The sequence below is a fragment of the Lissotriton helveticus genome, chromosome 2_1, assembly GCF_964261635.1.
Source record: "Lissotriton helveticus chromosome 2_1, aLisHel1.1, whole genome shotgun sequence".
In the NCBI taxonomy this organism is placed as follows: Eukaryota; Metazoa; Chordata; class Amphibia; order Caudata; family Salamandridae; genus Lissotriton; species Lissotriton helveticus.
In genome coordinates, this window is record NC_136059.1 from 343,841,420 (window position 1) to 343,866,816 (window position 25,397).

The 25,397-nt window shown below is 46.1% G+C and overlaps 1 protein-coding gene across 2 annotated transcripts in view; it reads left to right on the forward strand.

Annotated features, from left to right (window-relative positions):
- The window catches only part of SPEF2 (sperm flagellar and cilia associated 2), a 1,151,963-nt gene that overhangs the window by 715,421 nt on the left and 411,145 nt on the right, over positions 1–25,397 (forward strand). The gene's annotated exons all lie outside the window — the stretch shown is intronic.

The window sequence follows — 25,397 nt, forward strand, 5'->3', positions numbered from 1 at the left end:
ATAACTGCCTATTGGCCACCACCATGATATGTATTTGTTGTTGTTGCAGTCTGAAATTCCTCCAACAGATTGAGCAAGACACCACTGGCAGATTTCTCTATTCGGGTTCATTCAAACTTTTTCCACCATAAAGCGTTTCGACCGACTTAGCGGTCTTGGCCACATGACACACCCACGCTTCGATCTTTATTTATACGTCCAGACGTTACATGTAGAGGTAAACATAGAAGAAAGTTTCAACTCCCCATATCGTGATTGAACTTAAATTTAATGCAAGATATTGCATTTATAAGTAGAGGTTGCTTTTATATGATTCTTAATTCTTTCAATTGACCCATGATGCTGAATTTCAATTAATGTTCATTTGTGAATTATCATTGTTGCCAATGATTGAGATATCACCTGAGCAATAAAACAGTAATTATACGCCATAGTGGCTTAGCTCTAAATTATAATCAGTTCATTATTCAAATGCATAGATTTTTTCTAATCTTAGCCTAGTGCTCATATACAGGCATAAGAAGTGTTACACCATAGTAGTTTTGATCAAAATTGTTTTCATCTCATTAAAGCGATGCATCAGTTCTCAAAAAGAAATTATTCGAACTTTGCTGGAACCGCAGCTTCATGTGATCATCTTGCTTGGCATACACAGAAAAATCATTAAAAAATATATCACCCTTACGTGAAAAAAATAATCACATTTTCCAATCAGAACCATTTGGAAACCACAACGGTTTTTAGGAACAATTTTTTCTCCCCGCCTAATCTGTCAGTTTGTAGCAAGTAAACATTACTAATGAAATGTCATCTCATATTAAATAAAAGCTAAGAACTGTACCCTGCGTCAATTCCCAGTTACTCAATGTTCAAAGCTGCATAATGATTTACAGACTTGAATGTAGTTCCTCATCTATGTTCAGACCTTTCGGGACTTTGCAATTCAATTTTATGATGTATTTAATTTCTAATGCCCTCAATTGTTTTAAACATTCTCCTCCTCACCTATTTAGCGGTATTGCATCAATCACAAAATATGTGATCTGATTCGGATCTTTATTATTGTAGATCACATAATTAGGAGCCACCAGATAAGTTTGATCATTATTTGTTATAGCCCGTGTGTGCTGAAGAATTCTATTATACACTAGCAATGAAGCGCTGCCGATGTACCTCGGCCCACGTATGGATGTATGAACATAAACAGCATATTCTGTTCTACAATGGAATGTTCCTTTGATAGAAACCTGTTGTTTGTACATTGGAGAGGTGCAAGTCATGTTATTTAGACCAATGTTGCATGCTTTGCATGTTAGACATCTTTTGAAACTTGGCTTGGGGTTTAAACACCCCCTCTCTCAATGATTACCGGGCTACTGCTTCACTTACTAGAGCATCTTTGAATGAAGGTGCTCGTCTACGAGGTATTTGTCGCTATCTCGGTATGATGGAACCTATTACAGGTTCTGCCTTCACATTGGCCAATTTTTTCTGAGTAAGGTCATCGTCTCCTTTCCTTGTGTACTGTAAGTTGTTGTGAATCTCATTATATTTTTGTCATTGGCTGTGGCTTTATGATTTTTTATATGTTTGGGGAACAAATTTGGTTCCCTATCCAATTCGATCTGATGTCTGAGCTTTCTTAATTACATTCATACTATATTCTCTCTGTAAGAACCTTTCTTTCATTGATTCCTGACACTGGATCCTCTCTTTCTGTGTCCTACAATTCCTCCTGGCTCAGAGCATTTCCCCATATGGGATGTTAAGTTTGCTGTGTGTTGGAAGAAAACTTGTGTGTAAAGGGGTAATTCGAATAGGACCTTTGAACACGCCTTTATCGTGAACTGCTGGACGAAGTGACACCAAATTTGGGAGAAATGTAGATATGGCTACACAGATCACACTTTTTGATTTGGTGTAAATCTGTCCAATAGTTTTAGAGATAAGATAAGTGAAAGAAAATCTAAATATATAGAGACATGTATCCACGGATCCGACTGTCCTTGTGCTGAAATCTGATTGGCTGCCAATACTGCAACCAGGAAGTATTGGCAGCCATTTTGGGACTCCGCTTGAGCCGAGTACTACAAAAAAAGATTTTAAAAAAACAAGGGGCCAGGGCGGGACACCCAGAGCCCTAAGCCCTGGTGCAGCAGTCCCCCAGCGACCCCGTCATGGCTAAAAAGCATTTACGTTTTTAAAAAATCTCTGAAAAATCTGTGCACGTATCTGTGCATTATTTAGAGATTTTTTTTTAAATGCAGTCTACCATGCAGTTCCTTTGTGTGCCATGTCCTGGGGTCATTGGGGGCTAAGAAAAAGAGAAGGATGCATGGGGCTCCCCTCCTAGGGCTTAGGGTAGCCATGGAGATCACCACCGCCTTGGGGATAAGATCGAAAAATATGTGAGGGCCGGGCAGATTCCCACTCCCCGGAGACCATCCTGGCCGCGCAGCCCCGAGGACCACCACCTCCCCAATGCAAATGTAATTTGTTAGAAGCAGGGGCCTGTGCTGCCGTCCCATAGCCCTGGGGACTGCCACCACCATTAGGTTTTATGGGTGGCTTTGTGCCCCATGCCCTGAATATCGCGACAACCCAGGTGCTAAAAATAAATAAATGGGTCCATTGCAGCCCCCGGGGACCACTGCTACCCCGGATTTGAAATAAACGTTGGGTCCCGGGGATTTCCAACCTTCAGGGCCAGCTCTTACTACCTCTCGAAGTGCTTACCCTCTGGAGGTGGTTGTTTGTTTTTGCTTGGTACAAGCTGACATCTCCCACCAAGCAAATGCAAACATAACTCTGCAATGTGGGTCTGTGGAGGTACTGAGGCCCTCCCAGCGGTCCCCTATAGCGGCAGAGTAAGGAGAAAGTATTGTAAAAGAGAGGGTCAAAAAAAGGTGAGAAACAACCAGAAAAAAGCAGAGTAAATGTCAGCTACAAGCAGAAAGAGACAAAATAAAGATGTGAAACGAGCAGAAAGAGGCAGAATAAAGGACAGAAATGAGCAGCAACAGGCAAAATAGAAATTAGAAATGAGCAGAAAGAGGTAAATAAAGGTCAGAAACTAGCAGAAAAGGCAAAATAAAGGTCAGAAATTAGCAGTAAGCTCACAATAGAGATCAGAAACAAGCAGAAAGAAGCAAAATAAAGGTCAGAAACTAACATAAAGATGTAAAATAAAGGTCAGAAATTAGTAGAAAGAGCAAAATAGAAAGCAGAAACAAGCAGAAGGAGGCAAAATAAAGGTCAGAAATGAACTAAAAGAGGCAAAATAGCAATCAGAAGCGAGCAGAAAGAAGCAAAAATAAAGGTCAGAAAAGAGCAGAAAGAGGCATAATAAAGGTGAGAAACAAACAGAGAGTGGCTAAACAAAGGTGAGAAACAAGCAGAAAGGTTAAATACAGATCAGAAATGCGCGGAAAGAGGCAAAACAGAGATCAGAAAGGAGCATAAAGAGGCAGAAAACAAGCAGAACCCAGTCAGGCACTCATGTACTCAATCACAGAACAACTCAGACACTCTCAGAGCCATTCACTCAGACACCCAATCACAGATGAACTCAGACATATACACCCACTCACAGTCAGACACTCATGCATCTACTTACAGAATCACTCATACTCTTTCACCCACTCACAGATATACTCAGAGACTCATGCACTGACTCACAGACCATCTCAGAGACTCACACACCCACTTGCAGCCCCACTCGGACACTCATATATATACTTACAGCCCCACTCCTACTCTCTCATACCCACTTGCAAACCTACTCAGACACTCATACACCCAATAACATACGCATACACTCATACACCACTCACACACTCAGTGTCAAAGGTTAGTGGTTACAGTTAGGAAATACAATTAAAACAACCTTACACATTCACTTACAAACCAAACGTTACAGGGGCATTATAGTTCGAATGAAAATAAGTACATTTTAGAAATTCACTACAAAAAACTAAAGGTTACAGGGCCGTTATAGTTACTCTCTGATTTCACTCATGCAAAACCAGTGAAATTCAGCAGCTATAGTTACCTGAGCTAACTATACCTTACGCCCCGCAAAACTCTGCTAATGACCACATATCACATCACTCATGACATGGTCAGTGACATCACTGTTGACATGACTGATGATATCTCAAATGATATCAGTCACAGAACCACTCGCACACCCACTCACACACCCATACAACCAGTCACATACCCATTCGCAAGCCCATACAAGTACTTCCACAACCTCTCAGTTATTTATAGAGCTGCTAACACACCCATTCACTCACTCATAGAGCCTGATCAGACAACCTGTTCCTCAGCCATACAGCCACTCACACAGCTACACACTCACCAATGCAGCTGCTGACACACAGTTATTCACCTATACAGCCACTCACACATCCACTCACACAACCATACAGCCCCTCAACTGATACACTCACTCACACATACAATCATCACCCTCCCACACAACCAGTTACATTCAGAGATCCATACAACCACTCACACACCAACTCTCTTAACTCCTTGGATGCTCATGACGATCTCAGCTCGTCATAAGCGACGGCGCTCCGGTGCTCATGACGAGCTGAGCTCGTCATGATCACGCCCGTTACGTGGAAAGCTCGCACGCTGGGCTGATTCCCCTGCTGTGCTGAACGTTCCATTGGAACGGGCGCGGTCATGACGAGCTCAGCTCGTCATGAGCACCGGAGCGCCGTGGCTCATGACGAGCTGACCTCGTTATGAGCATGGGGCGCTGTACGCGCTCCCCCGTCCCCCAGCACAGCGGGGAAATACAGCGAGCAGCGAAGGGGTTAACCATTCACTCAAACAGCCATGCATTCTGCACAATAGTATATACGTTTAACACATAAAAACATTTAGAAAACACAATCACTGGATGATGTCATCCGTGATGTCCTTTGAGATGTCATGAGTGATGTCACTGACTATGTCATGAGTGATTTATTATGTGAGGTCATAAGCAGTGCGTAGAAGAGGCGTAAGTAGTTAGCTCAGGTAAGTATAACTGCTGAACGTCTCTAGTTTTTTACGAGTGAATTCTGAGCATAACTATAAATTGCATTATACGGGCTGAAAAATAATAGAGTTGTAAAGGAATGTAATGTAAAAGCACTGATGTAAAGAAAAAAAATCAATTTGATGACTAGTAATTTTATGGATTCAGAAGTAGTGACTGACATTCCATCTGTGTGTTGAAACAAAATACATTAGAAAGCTTTTGAAGTACTTGAGTTTTATAGGAAATAATAGTATACATAGTCAGCAGATACTACTCCGAATAACATTCTTCAATAATTAATTCATGAGGTTTTGTATGGCAAAAGTATTAATTCTATCCTTTCAACTTCTCAGTGTAAAACAGTTTGAGTGACACATGCATGCATCATTTATTATAGCTGTAGTTTAAAATGTGTATCCTGGAGCTCATTATTAGATTCATTTTGTGTGTGCATTATGTGTCCTTTGGAATCACCCCTTTACAGCAATGATAAGATCTGTAGAACAATATTACACAGTACATACTTCACATACTTATCTGTGTCTTGCCAAAAGGCACTTAACTATTCAAGACAGAAGGTGTTAAAGAGATTCAAATATTCAGGAATTCTTCAAATTCAGGGTATCATCTTCACAAATCGGATCATTTTAGAACTCTGTATTGTAAATATGAATTAGCATTAATATAGAAACAAAACATTTCCTGATAACACGTTGACTATATATTTATATGTTGTATGTACATATTTAAATGCTGAGGCTTTTAATTTCTTGTGAAACACTGAAAAGTACTTAGGACCAGATGGAATGAAGCATTTTCTTGTTGTGAACCAAAACAAAATTGCAGGGTTTGTGACAAGAAAAAGTGTTTTTTTAAGTATTAAATGCATATAGCGATGCCGTAACATGTAACGTTACAGAATCACTAAATGGGTTTAGGATATCATAAGGGATCACTATTTGGAAGGAGCACTTTTAGGGCGTCCCTTCCAAATAGCAATTAAGTATGCTACATATTAATGTTCTGTGATCAAATTGTGGTCGCAAATTATTCTATATTTTATTGACACTTTAAAGGAGGTGGCAACCCTTTGGCTAACAGGAATGTTTCCCCAGGGCATCCACTTCCCCTTTGTGAATGATCAACAAACCATTTTTAGGATTAGGCAGTGGTCTATAAGACATTACCTACTCTTAAAGATAGATTTACAAATGCTCTTTTGTTTATTCTTTTTTAAAATATATCCCATTTTCCTTTAAAGAGACTGGGCTGAATTTAAAAAAAAGGAAAATATTGCTTTATGTAAAAGCAATCACAGACAAGGTGGTGTGCTGGTATATTCCGCTCCACCTGTGGAATTGACGGAATTGTGGTGACTCCATGATGCTCTTGTAACGCAGATTTCTGTCCAAACTGTGCCAATCGCTGCGTCGTGGATTTTTATTCTCATTTGCGGAATAATGCTAAGATTGAGAGCAGAACTGATATTTGGCATCCCCTAGAGTGATTTCCAGTCTCTAGGCAGACATGCGGTGAGATTTTTCTAATGTGGACGGTCACAGAGGGTCACTAATGTTTGCAGTCAGAAAGCAGCTGCCGGAGTAGAATATCTACTTGAGTGGCAGCAAAATCAACCTAAGTAGCTGTGCCCTCTGGCACACCGCATGGTGCCAAATCACAGCGTGAGCAGCACAACATGCCTATTTCTGTTCGTTGGGAGTACTCTGCGGAATCTCGCAGAGTTTTTATGCAGCTTCACAAAATTGAACGAAGTCAAATTCTGCAAGTTCCGCCTGCCCCTAGTGCAGTCCCTAGCAGGCCATCATCCCAGTGATGGCAGCGTATCATGGAGGGTAGGAATTCGACTTACCTCAATAATATTCATGAAGTATATTGAATTGCGACCTTCTCCAGTTTGGTATTTTGTGAATTGACCTGTTGGCACATAGATCAGTTGACAAAATACAATTGGATTTGCAAAAAATTGGTGATCAAATTGCAATAGCATTTAGTGAAACCTGGTAGGGGTATTAACATCATACATATGAAATTCTTATTTCTATAGGATGTGGCCTTTTTAACTTTTGCAAAGTAGGCTAATATTTGCATTTTTTATGCAGTGTTCTTAGTAACTTTTTAATCCAATGTGGTTGAAACGTATGTTAAAATTTGCAAGTTAAAGAGCAGATGGAGGTTGATGTGGCAGACTCAAATGTGATTCAGGGGCATGATATAGAAAGATTACATTTGAAGATAGTGTTTGCAAATTTCGCATAGACTTCTTGCAAATTCAATATGATTTTGCAAAAGTGCCCAATGTTCAAATAGGTTGGTTCACAAAATGTTGGATCGCCAGAGGTCATTCACAGGAATGGTGGCATGTCACAATTGTAAACTTCAAAGAAACCAAGGCTACTTTAAAAAGAAAAAAAGTTGTCAATATTTGAAAACTCCAGTGAGCAGGACCATTGGCCAGTACCCCTGAAGCTGCCACACCAAATTCCAAAGGAGAAGGGGTCCAGAGGAGATCCCTTCCCCTTTGTTTTCTGAATCACAAAAAATGGGGTTAGTGCGTCAGAAAAGTTGATTTAGCTGTCTCAAACCCTGTAGTATAGGGTTTGCAACTGCTAAACCTTTTTCTACAAGTAAGTCTGTTTGACCATGGACAATGTTTGATGTTAATGTTCAGCATTGCATAAAATACTTAAAATGGTTTCCGATCATGTTACTTTTATAACTGCAATCAGACAGGTCATGAATATTATGTTTGAGGTAACATCAGTGCTTTTCGCTAAGATTTTCCTGTGAGTGTGACCTAGGGCCAGATGTACGAGTCATTTTACCTGGGGCAAGCAACCCATTGAGACCGGTCAAATGCATTTTCCTATTTACCATCCCTATTTTGCGAGTCAGTAACCTATTAGCGACTCACAAAATAGGGTTTGCGAGTCGCTATTAGGAATATAGCGAATAATGAGTGTAGGAGAGTGGGGTCTGCAATCCTATGGTCACCCCAGATTTTTGCTTTTTGCTTCACTGGTTTATGACTTTCCCTGGCTGTGGGCCTGCTAATCAGACCCACAGCCTAGCTGTTCTCTCTCTAAATTGACAAGCATGTACTTTAGGTGCATTTACCAATTGGTACTGGGCCACCTTATCAGTCCCTGTACACAGGGCATAGGTGTACCCAGGGCCTACCAGGGGCTGAAGCATGTATTATGCCACCCCTGGCTGTCCATCTAAACCTGACACAACTGGCTGCATGACAGCTGGGGCAAGGTGGTGTAAACACCCTTTGCTGTAGATATTGTATACCTATATCTAACCCTAAAATGGACACATATATTCCTATCAGTCACTCCTATGGAAGGCCTTATCAAGCCTGAAGGCAGAGTGCTTGGACTTATGTGAGATGGTGCTCTGGCACGAGCTCAGCCCGTTTGCAGATTGCGGAACCAAGTCCTAATAGCTGTTCCATGATAACGCTATACCATATACTCTTAAGTGCATTATCAACCTCGCGGTTAAATGCTAACCCAGCGCCTAGAGACCCTTACGGGTGATTGTGCGCTTTACAAATGTGGACTTTAACTTTAACTTTAACTCTGGTATAACATTATCAAAACATGTCGAGTAAGGTGTCATAAGAATTGGAATACTCCCCCCTCGCCAATTCTGGCGACGGGATTAGCATTCCACCCTTCTAGAGGGACACGACATGTATGTAACTGTGAACCCCGGTTAAAGTTAACTCGAGCCTCGGCATCACAAAATGGATGCTGCCACCACAGACACAAGTCTGACCTCCTGCTGCTGGAAGTCCTTCCAGCGAGGATGGCCTGGACAAAGGGTTTCCTGCCTTGGGAGGTGCTAGCACCACCCCAGACAGGATTTTGTGTATTGAGGTAGGGAGGCCTGAAAGGAATGAGACATGCCTGGGGCACACAAGGTGCCCTGTGCATACACCGGTTCAAACCAGTTGCTGGGGCATCCCAGCCCCAGCTCTGGCGGGAAACGGAACAAAGGATAGGGGGTGTAACCACCCCCCTTCCTGGTCCCACCCAGGGGAGGGACCTAGTCAGTAGTGCAGCCCCCTTTAGGAGAATAAAGGTAGGAGCTGGTCCCATTCCAAATTAGATTATCCTGAACTATTCAACAAGAAGAAACTCTGGCCTTCGACGTTCTGCTCCACAGAAGACTGAAGAATCTCCCTTGTGAACAAGGAGTGTCCACCCTGCAACTGCAGGCACCATCAAGCGTCCAGTGGCTTCACTTTGTCGTCTTCCCTCGAGGATCCAGACTTCAGAGCCCGACGAGACCCGGATTCCCAGACCTCTCCGACCTCTACCTACATCTGCAGCAAAGCTGAGACCCGTGGGTGCGACGAGACACGTGGGACCGGTCATCTTGAACGAACCTGCACTTCGCTTCCAGCATGACTCCCGAGGTAAACTGGACCAAGTGCTTTGGGGACTGAGAAGCCCCAACCCCTAGCAGCCCCTGCACCGAAGATCAGCCCTCCAGCATCCAAGAGATATGCGTGGGGCCCTTCTGCTTGGTTCCTGCTCGACGCGTTGTCTGGTCACTTGCCGGCTGGCTAGTGGCCTCCTAGACGACGACTCTTTGAATTTTCACTGCTGATCTGGTTGCTCCAGATTGGCCCTTGCTCCCTTCCAAAAGAGGGGCACCGCGGACTCTCCTAGTCCGCACCAGATGCTTTCTTCACTCACCGCGTGGGTTGCCTTTGCCAAGGCCTGTTGAGTCCCAGCCCGGATCCGACACCGCCGACAGCGAGAGCCTGCGTGGGACAGCTTGTGCCTCCATCCTGGTCATCGAAGATACCTCCTGGTCCATGTGGCTGCAGAGTCAAGCGTCCACTCTTCACCTGATCGCGACAACGACACCTGGTTCCTTCCTGGTTCCACTCCAGTCACTGGCTAGTGACTGTGGACATTGTCCCCTCTGCTTTCAGGTCTCCTTCTTCAACAATCCACCCTTGGATTGCACCGGACATCTTCCTCCTGGTCGCCTGCAGCATCTTTTCTTTCAGGCTCCATTGACTTCAACGCGAGAACCCGACGCACTTTGACACCTATGCACCCGCGGCCCGTGGGTGAGGTAACACAAGCATTTCGGTGCTCAAGGGTAGTTTAACTGTCCTAGTGTCGAGTTTCACAGTCGTTTTAGACCTACCTAGTCAGGATTGTCCGTACTCACCTTTAACTTGAAATGTACTGTCCATAGACGTTGTTACGCATCTCGCGTGTGAGTTCACACTCTGCACACGCGTTCCGTGGGGCTCCTATTACTTACCTGAAGTTAGTATAGCGTGGTCCCATCGATCCTACAGCCTCTGGACAGCTCCATTCCTTTTACTGACTCTCACATTCCACTTACTTAGTATATGGTTTGTCGTGCCCCTAGGGCACCATTGTAATTTTGTGCAACTTGTAGTATTTTTCGTAAGAGATTGTCATGTGCTTAGCCATCTAACCTCATAAAGAGTTCAGAGGTGTTGTTATTAATAAATATACTGTTTATTTTCATAACAACCTGTGTGGTGTCCTTTCACTTGGTATTCAAGGGGTTATATTGTGGTAAAACAAAACAGCTGGCTTCACATGCCAAAAGAGTTTAGCCTAAGACTGCTTTGTCCATGCTACCATTAGGATAGCTGATCTAAAAGGTTGACTTACAACCAATCACCATAAGGGTTGTTTGGACTGATACAAGGTGATCACTAGAACTAGTGAGCATCATATATCAGGCCAACTTCTCACATTGGTGTGCAGCGGTTGGGATTTGAGCTTGCTGTTGTTTTTACCACGTATAATCTTGAAATATCATTTGAAAGATCACATAGGGTACCTAGGTACATATAACAAGCTTAGAAATACTCTGAGTTCTACTGAACCAGATGTTGTAGTAGAAAGGGCCTAGCACACCCTGACTACAACTCTTAGCAAGGGATCAGTAGGAAAACCCATAGTGTAGGTAGGTGCATCACTTACACCTCACCAGAAGCATGTCCACCCATGGAGAGTCTTCAGAGACTCCCCAAGTGGTTAGTGACCCTTCACAGGTCCTTTCCAGATATGCAGCTCTCAGTTTCCAGGAGGCGAGACAATTGTGTACCTCCAGGAAATTGAAACAGGGTTCTAACCCTACTACTCCTTTTCTGTTAGGTCTCTTAGAGACATATGATGCTAGAAAAGCTTCTCATACAGATGGGAGCATGCCAGCCTTACAGGGTACCCTTGGAGATCCAGACCTCCCTGAAACAGAGAATGTAGAGGAGGAGGAGGAAGAAGAGGACACCTCTGGGGATGAGGCAGACAAAGGCCCTGAGTTAGTCAGCAGGCTTACTAGGGCCAACTTAGACCTACATAGGGAAGGATCTGGGGGACCCCCAGTACTGACCCTGAGCAGGCCTAACTTTGGAGTTAGAAGAGATAGGTCTCATTCTAGGGACTCCAATAGATCTGTGCACTCTCATGCATCTGCTCAGAGGAGAATTGAATTGAATTGAATTGTGTGTCTTGTAAAGCGCACTGCTACCCGCACCGCAGGCCTCGTAGCGCTATAGACCGCTGGGGAACCCGTCCTGGCTTTCCCTGTGAGATAGTCCCTCCTGGGAGTCTCCAAGGTGAAACCAGGCATCCCCGGCGTTTGTGAGGGGCCGTTGTGGAGATGAGGCAAGCTTAATGCCCAGAGTTGCCGAGTGTGATCCCTGGTTAGAGTAGGCACCGAGGCGAGAATTATCGAGTCCGCTGATCCTGGTCCAAGACCCTGCCGCGTCGGGAATCGAACCCTGGTCCCAGGCCGTTCTCTGCTCTCGGGTCTTCTGCCTCTAACCAGTGAGCCACACCCCTCAGAGGAGAGAGCATGAAGCAAGGGTGAGACAGGCTAATCTGAGGATCCAGAGGGAAGAACTTGCCCTTGCCAAAGAAAAGCTTGCCTTTGCTAGAGAGCAACAGTTAAGTGGGGTAGTCCCCACTGGTGGCAGCACTATCCCTAGGGATAGAGACAGGAGTTTTGATAATAGACACCTGAGTAAAATAGTGCCCCCCTATAAGACAGGGGGTGACATCCACAAGTGGATGACTGCTTTGGAGAGAGCCTGCAAAGTACAGCAGGTACCCCAGAGTCAGTGGGCAGCTATATTGTGGCTCTCCTCTGAAGGTAAAGGTAGAGACAAGCTCCTCACTGTTAGAGATGAGGATGCTAATGATTACCAAGTCTTGAAACTTGCTCTGATTGATGGGTTTGGCTTAACCACTGAACAGTACAGGTTGATGTTCAGGGATACCCAGAAAACTCAGGCTCAAGATTGGACTGACTTAGTGGATTGTGCCACTAAGGCTCTGGAGGGCTGGTTACTGGGAAGTAAAGTTACTGATTACACAGGATTGTATAATCTAATTATGAGAGAGCAAATCTTAAATAATTGTCAGAACCAGTTGTTGCATCAGCACTTGATTGACTCAGATCTGACCTCTCCCCAAGAATTGGGAAAGAAGGCAGACAGATGGGTCAGGACAAGGGTCAAGCAGCAGAACCAGAACCAGGGTGGTGGTCAGAAGAAAGCAGACCAGAAGGGTAATGAGAATAAGCAAAATGACCAGAATTCTTCAACAGGGCCCCAACAACCTAAGGAGGGTGGGTCCCAAGCTTCCCAAAAGAAGAAGAATGATGGTCCTAAGAAACCATGGTGCCAATACTGTAAAAGTAAGACTCACTGGTTTAGTGAGTGCACCAAGAAAGGCCAAACTCCTACCACTACTGTCCCTAAGACACCTGCACCCCCTAGTACAGTTAGTAGTGGTAGTGTACCTCCCAAGGCTATAGTTGGGTTAACCCTGGGAACTGAGGTGGGTTCTGACTTAGTTAGAATTCCTACTCAGGCAGTTCTTGTTTGTACTGGGGACATGGATATGACCCCTACTGTAAGTCCTAGTACTCTGGGCAAATACAGACAAACGCCTTTGATAAATGGAAAAATGGCTCAGGCCTACAGGGACACTTGTGCCAGTGTCACCATGGTGACACCAACATTTGTGGACCCTGACCAGATCATGCTAGGTTCAGATTACCTAGTGACCAATGCTAGCAATGTCACTACCAATCACAGTATGGCAGTTGTTAATTTCTCCTGGGGAGGGGTAACTGGCCTCAAAAGGGTTGTAGTTAGTTCAGACCTCCCAGTAGATTGTCTTTTGGGCAATGGTTTGGAATCCTCACTGTGGTCAGATGTGGAGTACAGGACTCATGTAGAAATGCTAGGTCTATCCTCACATGTCCTTGCTGTGACTAGGTCACAGGCCAAGAAATGCCCAGCTGAACAAGTGCTGGATCCTGGAAGAATGGACCAGACACTACCCAAGAGAAGGAATGGTAGGGTTAAGGCAGAGCCTTCCCCCTTGCCTTAGGTTGAGGATCAGCCCTCTCAGGAGGCTGACCCAGAGACCCCAGAAGGAACTGTCCTAGAAGAACTTGAACCTGAACAGGTTGAGTTTCTTGGGACAGGGGGACCTTCCAGGGCAGACTTGAGGCAGGCCCAATTAGATTGTTCCTCTCTTGAACCCCTCAGACAGCAGGCAGCTGCTGAGGCTGCAGGGAATGCTACAGGTGCCCATAAAGTGTATTGGGAAGATGGACTCCTATACTCTGAGGCAAGAGACCCCAAGCATGGTGCTACCAGGAGGCTGGTCATCCCCTTGTCTCTTAGAGGTTTCCTTCTCACCTTAGCCCATGAGATTCCCCTTGCAGGTCACTTAGGCCAGAACAAGACTTGGGACAGGCTTGCCCCACACTTTCACTGGCCTCATATGTCTGAAGACACAAAAGAGTTTTGTCGCTCATGTGTCACCTGTCAAGCCAGTGGCAAATCAGGTGGCACAACAAAAGCCCCCCTTATACCACTACCTGTGGTGGGGGTTCCCTTTGAAAGAGTGGGGATTGACATTGTTGGACCAATGGACCCCCAACAGCATCTGGGCACAGTTTTTTTACTGGTGGTAGTGGATCATGCCACCAGGTATCCAGAAGCTCTTCCCCTTAGGACCACTACAGCTCCTGGTGTGGCCAGGGCCCTACTTTTTTCTCCAGAGTGGGGTTTCCTAAGGAGGTTGTCTCTGACAGAGGTGCAAACTTCATGTCAGGATACTTGACTGCTATGTGGAAGGAATGTGGTGTCAATTATAAATTCACCACACCCTTTCACCCACAGTGCAATGGGCTTGTTGAGAGATTCAACAAGACCCTCAAAGGGATGATAAAAGGATTACCTGAAAAGCTGAGGCGAAGATGGGATATCCTTTTACCCTGCCTCCTGTTTGCTTACAGAGAGGTCCCACAGAAGGGGGTTGGTTACAGCCCTTTTGAGCTTCTGTTTGGGCATCCTGTAAGAGGACCCCTATGTCTTGTAAAGGAAGGATGGGAGTTACCTCTAACCCTGGGCGTAGTGTGCGGAGTGGGGCTCCGCGGAGCTACGCGAAGTGGGCACACAACTACGCCCACCCGCGCACTCCGCGTAGCCCCACTCCGCGCCGCCCGCCTCCCTCCCGCCCTCCCTAAATACATATATAAAAGTATAAAAAGCTTTTAAAAACACTTACCTTGTCCGCCGCGTCCCCGGGGCTCCCTCTCGCCATCCCGCGATTCGTGCCGCCACCGATTCGGATCCTAATGCGCATGCGCGGGCGGCCGTGCATGCGCATTCCTCACGAGAAATGCGCATGCGCGGCCACCCGCGCATGCGCATTAGGATCCGAAATGGTGGCGCGAATCGCGGGACGGCGAGAGGGAGCCCCGGGGACGCGGCAGACAAGGTAAGTGTTTTTAAAAGCTTTTTATACTTTTATTTATGTATTTAGGGAGGGCGGGAGGGAGGCGGGTGGCGGCCGGCTACGCACCGTCTGCGGAGCGCGCATAGTGCCGCCTGGCTACGCCCGCTACGCAAAATGCGTAGGAGACGGCACTCCGTGCACGGAGCGTAGCTGGCCGCCCACCCTTAGTTACCTCTCAAAAAGCCTCAGCTTGACATAGTGGACTATGTACTTGGTCTCCGCTCCAGGATGGCAGAGTACATGGAGAAGGCATCTAAAAACCTTGAGGCCAGCCAAGAACTCCAAAAAGCTTGGCATGACCAAAAGGCTGTCCTAACTGTTTACCATGCAGGACAGAAGGTGTGGGTGTAGGAGCCAGTGGCCCCAGCAGCTCTCCAAGACAAATGGTCTGGACCCCATACCATCATTGAGCAAAAGGGAGAAGTCACCTACTTGGTGGACATGGGAACTCCCAGGAGCCCCCACAGGGTGCTTCATGTAAACAGGCTCAAAGCATTTGTCAACAGGGAGGACATGGGCTTGCTCATGGCCACAGATGAGGGGCAGGGGGAAGAGAGTGGCCCTCTCCCAGACCTGCTCACTCAGAACCCTGATGATGGGTCAGTAGATGGTGTATTCTTTTCTGACAGCCTCTCTGCCCATCAACAAGAGGATTGTAAACAGGTTCTTCAATCCTTCAGGCAAATGTTTTCACTGACCCCCAGTCAGACGAACTGGTGCACTCATGAGGTGGACACTGGTGACAGTCTACCTGTCAAGAGTAAAATCTACAGGCAACCTGACCACGTCAGGGACTGCATTAAGAAAGAAGTCCAAAAGATGTTGGAATTGGGAGTCATTGAACCCTCAGAGAGCCCTTGGGCTAGTCCTGTAGTTCTAGTGCCTAAACCTCACACCCAGGATGGTAAGAGAGAGATGAGGTTTTGTGTAGACTACAGGGGTCTCAATGCTGTCACTAAGACAGATGCCCATCCAATACCTAGGGCAGATGAACTGATAGACAAGTTGGCTTCTGCAACTTTCTTAAGTACATTTGACCTAACAGCTGGTTATTGGCAGATCAGGTTAGCTGAGGATGCCAAGGCCAAGACAGCATTTTCTACCCCAGGAGGTCATGCCCAATTTGTGGTGATGCCCTTTGGTTTGAAAAATGCACCTGCCACTTTTCAAAGGTTGGTGAACCAAGTTCTCACTGGGTTGGATGACTTCTGTGCAGCATATCTAGATGATATTGCTGTCTTTAGCTCAACCTGGTAGGATCACCTGATCCACCTGAGGAAAGTTTTGGAGGCCCTGCAAAAGGCAGGCCTCACTATCAAGGCTACTAAGTGCCAGATAGGGCAGAGTCAGGTTGTGTACCTGGGCCACCTTGTGGGTGGAGGCCAGGTTTAACCATTGGAGAGCAAGATACAGGCTATAAAGGACTGGGCTCCTCCAACCACCCAGACACAGGTCAGATCTTTTTTGGGCCTGTCTGGTTACTATAGGAAGTTTGTCAAAAATTATGGGTCCATTGTGACACCACTTAATGACTTGACAAGCAAGAAAATTCCAAAGAAAGTTCAGTGGACAGTTAGCTGTCAGAAGGCATTTGATGACCTAAAGCAGGCCATGTGTACTGCACCTATTCTCAAGAGTCCTGACTACTCCAAAACCTTCATTGTCCAAACAGATGCATCTGAGTTGGGTGTGGGAGCTGTTCTTTCTCAACTGAATATTGATGGTCATGACCAGCCCATTGCTTTTATAAGCAGAAGGCTGACCCCTAGAGAGAAACGTTGGTCAGCTATTGAGAGGGAGGCCTTTGCTGTGGTTTGGGCCCTGAAGAAGTTGAGGCCATACTTGTTTGGAACTCACTTCAAGATTCAGACCGACCATAAGCCCCTCTTATGGCTAAATCAGATGAAGGTTGAAAACCCCAAACTTCTTAGGTGGTCCATTTCCCTACAGGGGATGGACTTTACAGTGGAGCACAGACCAGGGACTGACCATGGCAATGCAGATGGTCTCTCCAGGGATTTCCACTTAGAACAGGAAGACTCACCTGGTCAAGGTTAGTTTAATGTCCCTAAGTTTGGGGGGGTTATTTAGGAGAGTGGGGTCTGCAATCCTATGGTCACCCCAGATTTTTGCTTTTTGCTTCACTGGTTTACGACTTTCCCTGGTTGTGGGCCTGCTAATCAGACCCACAGCCTAGCTGTCTCTCTCTAAATTGACAAGCATGTACTTTAGGTGCATTTACCAATCGGTACTGGGCCACCTTATCAGTCCCTGTACACAGGGCATAGGTGTACCCAGGGCCTACCAGGGGCTGAAGCATGTATTATGCCACCCCTGGCTGGCCATCTAAACCTGACACAACTGGCTGCATGACAGCTGGGGCAAGGTGGTGTAAACACCCTTTGCTGTAGATATAGTATACCTATATCTAACCCTAAAATGGACACATATATTCCTATGAGTCACTCCTATGGAAGGCCTTATCAATCCTGAAGGCACAGTGCTTGGAATTATGTGAGATGGTGCTCTGGCATGAGCTGAGCCCGTTTGCAGCTTGCGGAACCAAGTCCTAATAGCTGTTCCATGATAACGCTATACTATATACTCTTAAGTGCATTATCAACCTCGCGGTTAAATGCTAACTCTGGTATAACATTATCAAAACATGTCGAGTAAGGTGTCATACGAATTGGAATACTACCCCCTCGCCAATTCTGGCGACGGGGGTAGCATTCCACCCTTCTAGAGGGACACGACATGTATGTAACTGTGAACCCCGGTTAAAGTTAACTCGAGCCTCAGCAGCACAAAATGGATGCTGCCACCACAGACACAAGTCTGACCTCCTGCTGCTGGGAGTCCTTCCAGCGAGGATGGCCTGGACAAAGGGTTTCCTGCCTTGGGAGGTGCTAGCACCACCCCAGACAGGATTTTGTGTATTGAGGTAGGGAGGCCTGAAAGGAATGAGACATGCCTGGGGCACACAAGGTGCCCTGTGCATACACCGGTTCAAACCAGTTGCTGGGGCATCCCAGCCCCAGCTCTGGCGGGAAACGGAACAAAGGATAGGGGGTGTAACCACCCCCCTTCCTGGTCCCACCCAGGGGAGGGACCTAGTCAGTAGTGCAGCCCCCTTTAGGAGAATAAAGGTAGGAGCTGGTCCCATTCCAAATTAGATTATCCTGAACTATTCAACAACAAGAAACTCTGGCCTTCGACGTTCTGCTCCACAGAAGACTGAAGAATCTCCCTTGTGGACAAGGAGTGTCCACCCTGCAACTGCAGGCACCATCAAGCGTCCAGCGGCTTCACTTTGTCGTCTTCCCTCGAGAATCCAGACTTCAGAGCCCGACGAGACACGGATTCCCAGACCTCTCCGACCTCTACCTACATCTGCAGCAAAGCTGAGACCCGTGGGTGCGACGAGACACGTGGGACCGGCCATCTTGAACGAACCTGCACTTCGCTTCCAGCACGACTCCCGAGGTAAACTCGACCAAGTGCTTTGGGGACTGAGAAGCCCCAACCCCGAGCAGCCCCTGCACCGAAGATCAGCCCTCCAGCATCCACGAGACCTGCGTGGGGCCCTTCTGCATGGTTCCTGCTCGACGCGTTGTCTGGTCAATTGCCGGCTGGCTAGTGGCCTCCTAGACGACGACTCTTTGAATTTTTACTGCTGATCTGGTTGCTCCAGATTGGCCCTTGCTCCCTTCCAAAAGAGGGGCACCCCGGACTCTTCTAGTCCGCATCAGACGCTTTCTTCACTCACCGCATGGGTTGCCTTTGCCAAGGCCTGTTGAGTCCCAGCCCGGATCCGACACCGCCGACAGCGGGAGCCTGCGTGGGACAGCTCGTGCCTCCATCCTGGTCGTCGAAGATACCTCCTGGTCCACGTGGCTGCAGAGTCAAGCGTCCACTCTTCACCTGATCGCGACGACGACATCTGGTTCCTTCCTGGTTCCACTCCAGTCACTGGCTAGTGACTGTGAACATTGTCCCCTCTGCTTTCAGGTCTCCTTCTTCAACAATCCACCCTTGTATTGCACCGGACATCTTTCTCCTGGGCGCCTGCAGCATCTTTTCTTTCAGGCTCCATTGTCTTCAACGCAAGAACCCGACGCACTTTGACACCTATGCACCCGCGGCCCGTGGGTGAGGTAACACGAGCATTTCGGTGCTCAAGGGTAGTTTAACTGTCCTAGTGTCGAGTTCCACAGTCGTTTTAGTCCTACCTAGTCAGGATTGTCCGTACTCACCTTTAACTTGAACTGTACTGTCCATAGACGTTGTTACGCATCTCGCGTGTGAGTTCACACTCTGCACACGCGTTCCGTGGGGCTCCTATTACTTACCTGAAGTTAGTATAGTGTGGTCCCATCGATCCTACAGCCTCTGGACAGCTCCATTCCTTTTCCTGACTCTCACATTCCACTTACTTAGTATATGGTTTGTCGTGCCCCTAGGGCACCATTGTAATTTTGTGCAACTTGTAGTATTTTTCGTAAGAGATTGTCATGTGCTTAGCCCTCTGACCTCATAAAGAGTTCAGAGGTGTTGGTATTAATAAATATACTGTTTATTTTCATAACAACCTGTGTGGTGTCCTTTCACTTGGTATTCAAGGGGTTATATTGTGGTAAAACAGCTGGCTTCACATGCCAAAAGAGTTTAGCCTAAGACTGCTTTGTCCATGCTACCATTAGGATAGCTGGTCTATAAGGTTGACTTACAACCAATCACCATAAGGGTTGTTTGGACTGATACAAGGTGATCACTAGAACTATTGAGCATCATATATCAGGCCAACTTCTCACAATGAGTCACACTGGTATATATGAATGTTTTGCGATTAGGAATGCAGTAGCAAAACATTTGCACATTGCCACCAATTTAAAACTGGTGGTAAGCCATTCGCAAACTAGAAGGGGTCCCACAGGGACCCCTTCCCCTTTGTGAATTGGGGCGCCAACACTTTTTCAGAGCTGCCCACTGTAACAAACAATGAAAAGAAGAATCTTTTCATTTTTATTTTTGAAATGCTTCCTGTTTTCTTTTAAAGAAAATAAGTTGCATTTAAAAATAAAACTGCTTTATTAAGAAACAATTGATGGACCGAATGCTGGACAATGCAAACATTTACTCCTGTCACAAGGATCTGGGTTTAATCCAACATCCAATTGATCACCATACCACCCCAGTTTGGACCCAGCCATATGCAAATCAGTCCTTACCCTGTTCCTCATGGGAACAGTCCATCCTGAACTCCCAAGCCATGTCCTCCCAGGACCGGAAACAAGCATATTTGGGCCGGGTTTAGGGCATCACCCTTCATCAGCCAGGCTAGCTTAAATCCAGTGGTGTCGTGAGCACAGGACCACGTCTGGACATACCCTTCCCACTTAGGGAGACATATGCAAAATAAATAATTGATGGACGGAATGCTGGACAATGCAAACATTCACCCCCAGACACAAGGATATAGGTTTAATCCATCATTTTTTTGCTCACCACAGCACCCCAGTTGGGTCCCAGCCATATGCAAATTAGTCTTGACCCCGTTCCTTATGGGAACAGTCCATCCCGAACTGCCAAGCCAGGTCCTCCCTGGACTGGAAACAAGAATCCTGGGACCGGTTTCAGGGCAGCACACTTCATCATCCAGGCTAGCTTGAATCCAGTGGTGTAGTGAGCACGAGACCCACATGTGGGCATACCCTTCCCACTTAGGGTGATATATGCAAAAGAAACCATTGATGGACAGAATGCTGGACAATGCAAACATGTTACCCCAGTCACAAGGATCTGGGTTTAATTCATCATTCATTTGCTCACCACCTCAGTTTGGACCCCCAAACTGCCAAGCCAGATCCTCCCTGGATCAGAAACAAGCCTCCTAGAACCAGTTTGAGGGCATCACCCTTCATTAGCCAGGCTAGCTTAAATCCAGTGGTGTAGTGAGTACTGGACCCACGTCTAGGCATACCCTTCCAAATTAGGGCGACATATGCAAAAGAAACAATTGATGGTAGGATTGCTGGCAATGTAAACATTCACCCCCAGTCAAATGGATCGGGGTTTAATCCATCATTCTTTTGCTCACCACATCACCCCAGTTTGGACCCAGCCATATGCAAATCAGTCTTTACCCGGTTCCTTATGGGAATAGTCCAGCCCGAACTGCCAAGCCAGGTCCTCCCTGGACCAGGAACAAGCATCCTGAGACTGGTTTCAGGGCATCACCCTTCATCAGCCAGGCTAGCTTTAATACAGTGGTGTGGTGAGCACAGGACCCAGGTCTGGGCATACCTTTCCCACTTAGGGCGTCATATGTTATGTTATGTTATGTTATTTTATTTTTATATAGCGCAAATTACCCTTGGTCTCTAAGCGCTCAAAGAAGGAACAGGGACCTGCATGACTGCTGGACGGAGGATTAAACAGATGTCAGTGTTTCTCTGAACAGGTGGGTTTTTAACAACTTTCTAAAGGGGAGCAGGGCTGATTCCCTACACAGGCCTCAAGGAGGTCTTTCCATATCTGAGGTAGGAAAACCGAGAACGCTCTGCCTCCTTTGGTCTTGAGATTGTATCTAGGGGAGGCTAGTTTACATGCCTCTGTAGAGCACAGAGCCCGTCCTGGCACGTACTTTTGGACTCTGTCCTTTATATATTTTGGCGCATCTCCATAGAGGGCCCTGTGGGCTATGCACAAGCTCTTAAAGTGCACCTGCTGTTTAAGAGGCAGCCAGTGCAATTTATGCAATAGGGGGGTGGCCCTCATATGCCTAGGGAGGCTGAAGATTAATCTGGCTGCGTCATTTTGCACCACCTGCAGCCGCCTCAAAAGCCTCTGCGAGATGCCTAAGTAAAGGGCATTCCCGTAGTCTAGCCGGGAGATAACAGTAGCAGATACAATTGTTTGTAGGGCCGAAGTGGAAAGGAGTGGAACAAGTTTCCGCAATTTGCCTAAGTAGGCCCATGCAGTTACCAACCACTGCTGATACCTGGCTAGACATTGATAGGTCGGAATCGATCTTCAAGACCAAACTCTTTACTACTGGTGCTGGGGTCGGCACCAAAATGCAAAAGAAACAATTGATGGACGGAATGCTGGACAATGCAAACATTCACACCCAGTCACAAGGATCTGGGTTTAATCCATCATTCTTTTGCTCACCACACCACCCCAGTTTTGACCCAGCCATATGCAAATCAGTCTTGACCCTGTTCCTTATGGGAACAGTCTCGAGCCTGAACTGCCAAGCCAGGTTGTCCCTGGACCGAAAACAAGCATCCTGGGACCGGTCTCAGGGCATCACTCTTCAGCAGCCAGGCTAGCTTGAATCTAGTGGTGTAGTGAGCACGGGACCCATGTCTGGGCATACCCTGCCCACTTAGGTCATCATATGCAAAAGAAACAATTGATGGGCGGAATGCTGAACAAAGCAAACATTCACCCCCAGTCACACGGATCTGGGTTTAATCCATCATTCTTTTGCTCACCACACCACCCCAGTTTGGACCCAGCCATATGCAAATTAGTCATTACCATGTTCCTTATAAGAACAGTCAAAAGACATTGGGGTCTGCAGGCCACCACCTTGAGAGAGCCGGCTATTCCCAGTGGGTCACAAATTAGGATCGACCTCATGATTATTAGTGAGTCAGGTCTCTTGCAAACCATTTGGGAATCACAAACAGTGTCTGAGATACTGTTGTACATCAGGTTTTGCGTCTCGAAATTAAAATCACAATTTGTGAGTTGTAAAACCTAATGGTCATATATGTGGCCCCTAGTCAAGAATCTTTGAGGAATAAGTGACATGGATTGTGTCCGCTGATTTGTTAATCAGAATTAGGCAGATCTCAGTACAGTCATGAACCACCTTTTCAGACAACCTGCCATTCTATCATTGATGCAGCTCTGGTTGAAACTCAAGACCCACGTATCCTAACCTAGAGCGAGTTCAAGAATTCCCTGTTTTCAGTATGCATGTTTTCCCCCCCTTTCTGTATAATATTATGTTCCAGTTATTAATGTCATAATTAGTCAAAATGACCTCCAGCTTGCCTCTATGTCTGTGCCCGTAGAAATAATTTGGTTCTACAACCATAAACATATTGCAGTGCAAACATCTGCATCACCTGCCTTGTTAGAACATCTCTAAAATTAAATTGAAATCCATTGAATGAAAAGTTTCCTAGTTTTCATAACAGAAAGTTTCAATTCTATTAAGGACACAGAGGCAAGGATTAGGCATATCCATTTCTTCTATATTTCAACACAGCAGCCATTTTAAACATCGTAAACAACAAAGGACTTTGTTTCACAGGAACCCCGGGAAATCATGAAGAACTGAAAGAAATGAGATTGTCCAATCGGGAGCCTACAGCCCTCTTAACTGTTGCTGTCCCTCCTCTAACCACCTCTTTCTTCCGGCAACAAAGCCGACCTAGGAAGATTCACTCCTGCAACAAAACTGTCTGTGGAAGATTTTCACTTCTGCTCCTCTTCATAGTAATCCTCAAATTCCTTCATGAGGTAAGTATACCAGCTCACTATGTGGCTGTAGGAGGTAGCAGTAGGGAATGGTGGCTGCCCACCAGGTAAGAGGGAGCAATAATGCTGGGGAGGTACCCAGAAGAAACAGGAGACCTTTGAAGGTGTCTATGCCCAGGTAAGCACTGCCCTGAAGGGGAGGAAATAATCTCTAGAAGTAGGGAAGACGCCCAAAGACGCCCTAAACGCGCACCACAGAGCTCAACTAGTCAAGGGCCGAGGCAGACCCAACCCCCTTATGTTCACAAGGACGAAAACTGCAGAGTATTATGGCAGTTCTACCTCAGCCTGGGCACGTTTGCCAAACCATAGGGTCTATACTCCCTATAACATTACCCCAAAGAGTGTTCAGCTCCAGGCTGGTCTGGGTTCAATATTAAGGGCTCAGCAAAACGGGCGGAGGCTCTCAGCTCAATCTGAAAATGACACACCCTCTGTCCCGCATGTAGAGAACCTCGTGTCTGAGCAGTGACACAGGAAGCGTGCCCTCTAGCTGTCGGCGGACCGGCGCACTCTTCGGCTCCGGGCCCTGACAGACTGATTCACAATGCCAGGGAGCAGCTGTGAAGGAGCAACAACGCGTTCCCACGGACAACAAAGCTGTAACCACTACACAATAAACAAGATTAAACCAGAACACCCATAAGGCCTGTAAATGGTAAAGAAAAACTGAAGGGACTAGCGTCCTGTACTCAGCACGGCGGCAGCAGCAGAAGAAAGAAGTATTTAGTGGAGGGACAGCGAGGGTTAAGGGGGCTGGAGGCTCCTGATTGGACAATCTCGTTTCCTCAGTTCTTCATGGTTTGCCTGGGTTCCTGAGAAACAAAGAACAAATATGTAGGAAATCCAAATTTACCGATTCTAAAATACCAAATTTTACCGATTCGGTATTTCAGAATCGGTAAATGGTATGTAGGTATTGATTCCGTAAATTTTACCGAGTTGGTAAAATTCAGTAAATACCGATTCGGTATTTACCGATTCGGTAATTCCCATTCATTCCTATGGGCCTGGAGGCCTGGAGGCCCTTAGGAATGAATGGGATGCAATTCACTATTACCGATTCGGTAAATACAGAATCGGTAATAGGGGGTGCATATTCAAGGGTGGCAGGGTGTCACATTGACACCCTGTTGCACCCCTGAATCGTGCATCTGTGCACATGTGGCACACATACATGTCTGTCACATGGCACTTTTGAAAAAGCTCAAATTTGTTTTTTCTAAGGTTTTCGATATTTACCACCAACTTCTAGTTGGTGGTAAATACTGAATCCTTAACTCAGAAATGGACTCACTTGAGTGCTCCCTACATTACAGATTCGGTAATTTACCGAATCGGTATTTAAAGGATTCGATAATTTACCGATTCCTTAAATTACCGATTCGGTAAATTACCAAATCCCTAAATTTGGCCCCTACATTTCAAATGCCTAATACCGGTCGGTAACGGCCGAAATTCGGTAATTTCGGCCGTTACCAACCGGTATTGGGCTACCTACATATGGCCCAAAGTACTTTATTATTTACAATGTTTTGAAATAAAGAAGAAAATAAATAGAGAAGAAAGGATCTGCCTAATCCTCGCCACCACGTCCTGACATAGAATCAGGATTTCCACAATTGAAAGCAAGCATAACCATGACTTGTCACTTTCTGCTTGCTAGACATTGTAGGGACCATTGGGTGACATGCAGGAAAAAAAAGAGAGTTAGTTATCTTCTTAATCATCCTTCAGCTCTCAAGGTTTTTGTATTTTATATAACTTGTATAATTACTAAACCTACCATTGAAGCAGAGCAGACTATGAGCTATTTTCCATGAACCAGAAATGTGTCCATTTGCGCAACTTCATTTCTTGATATGTAAATTCCCTGCATTTGGTGCATTTGCATACTTTCTAAATGTTAAGCCATTATGATAATTGGGTGATTGTTCTGGTAACTACTCAGC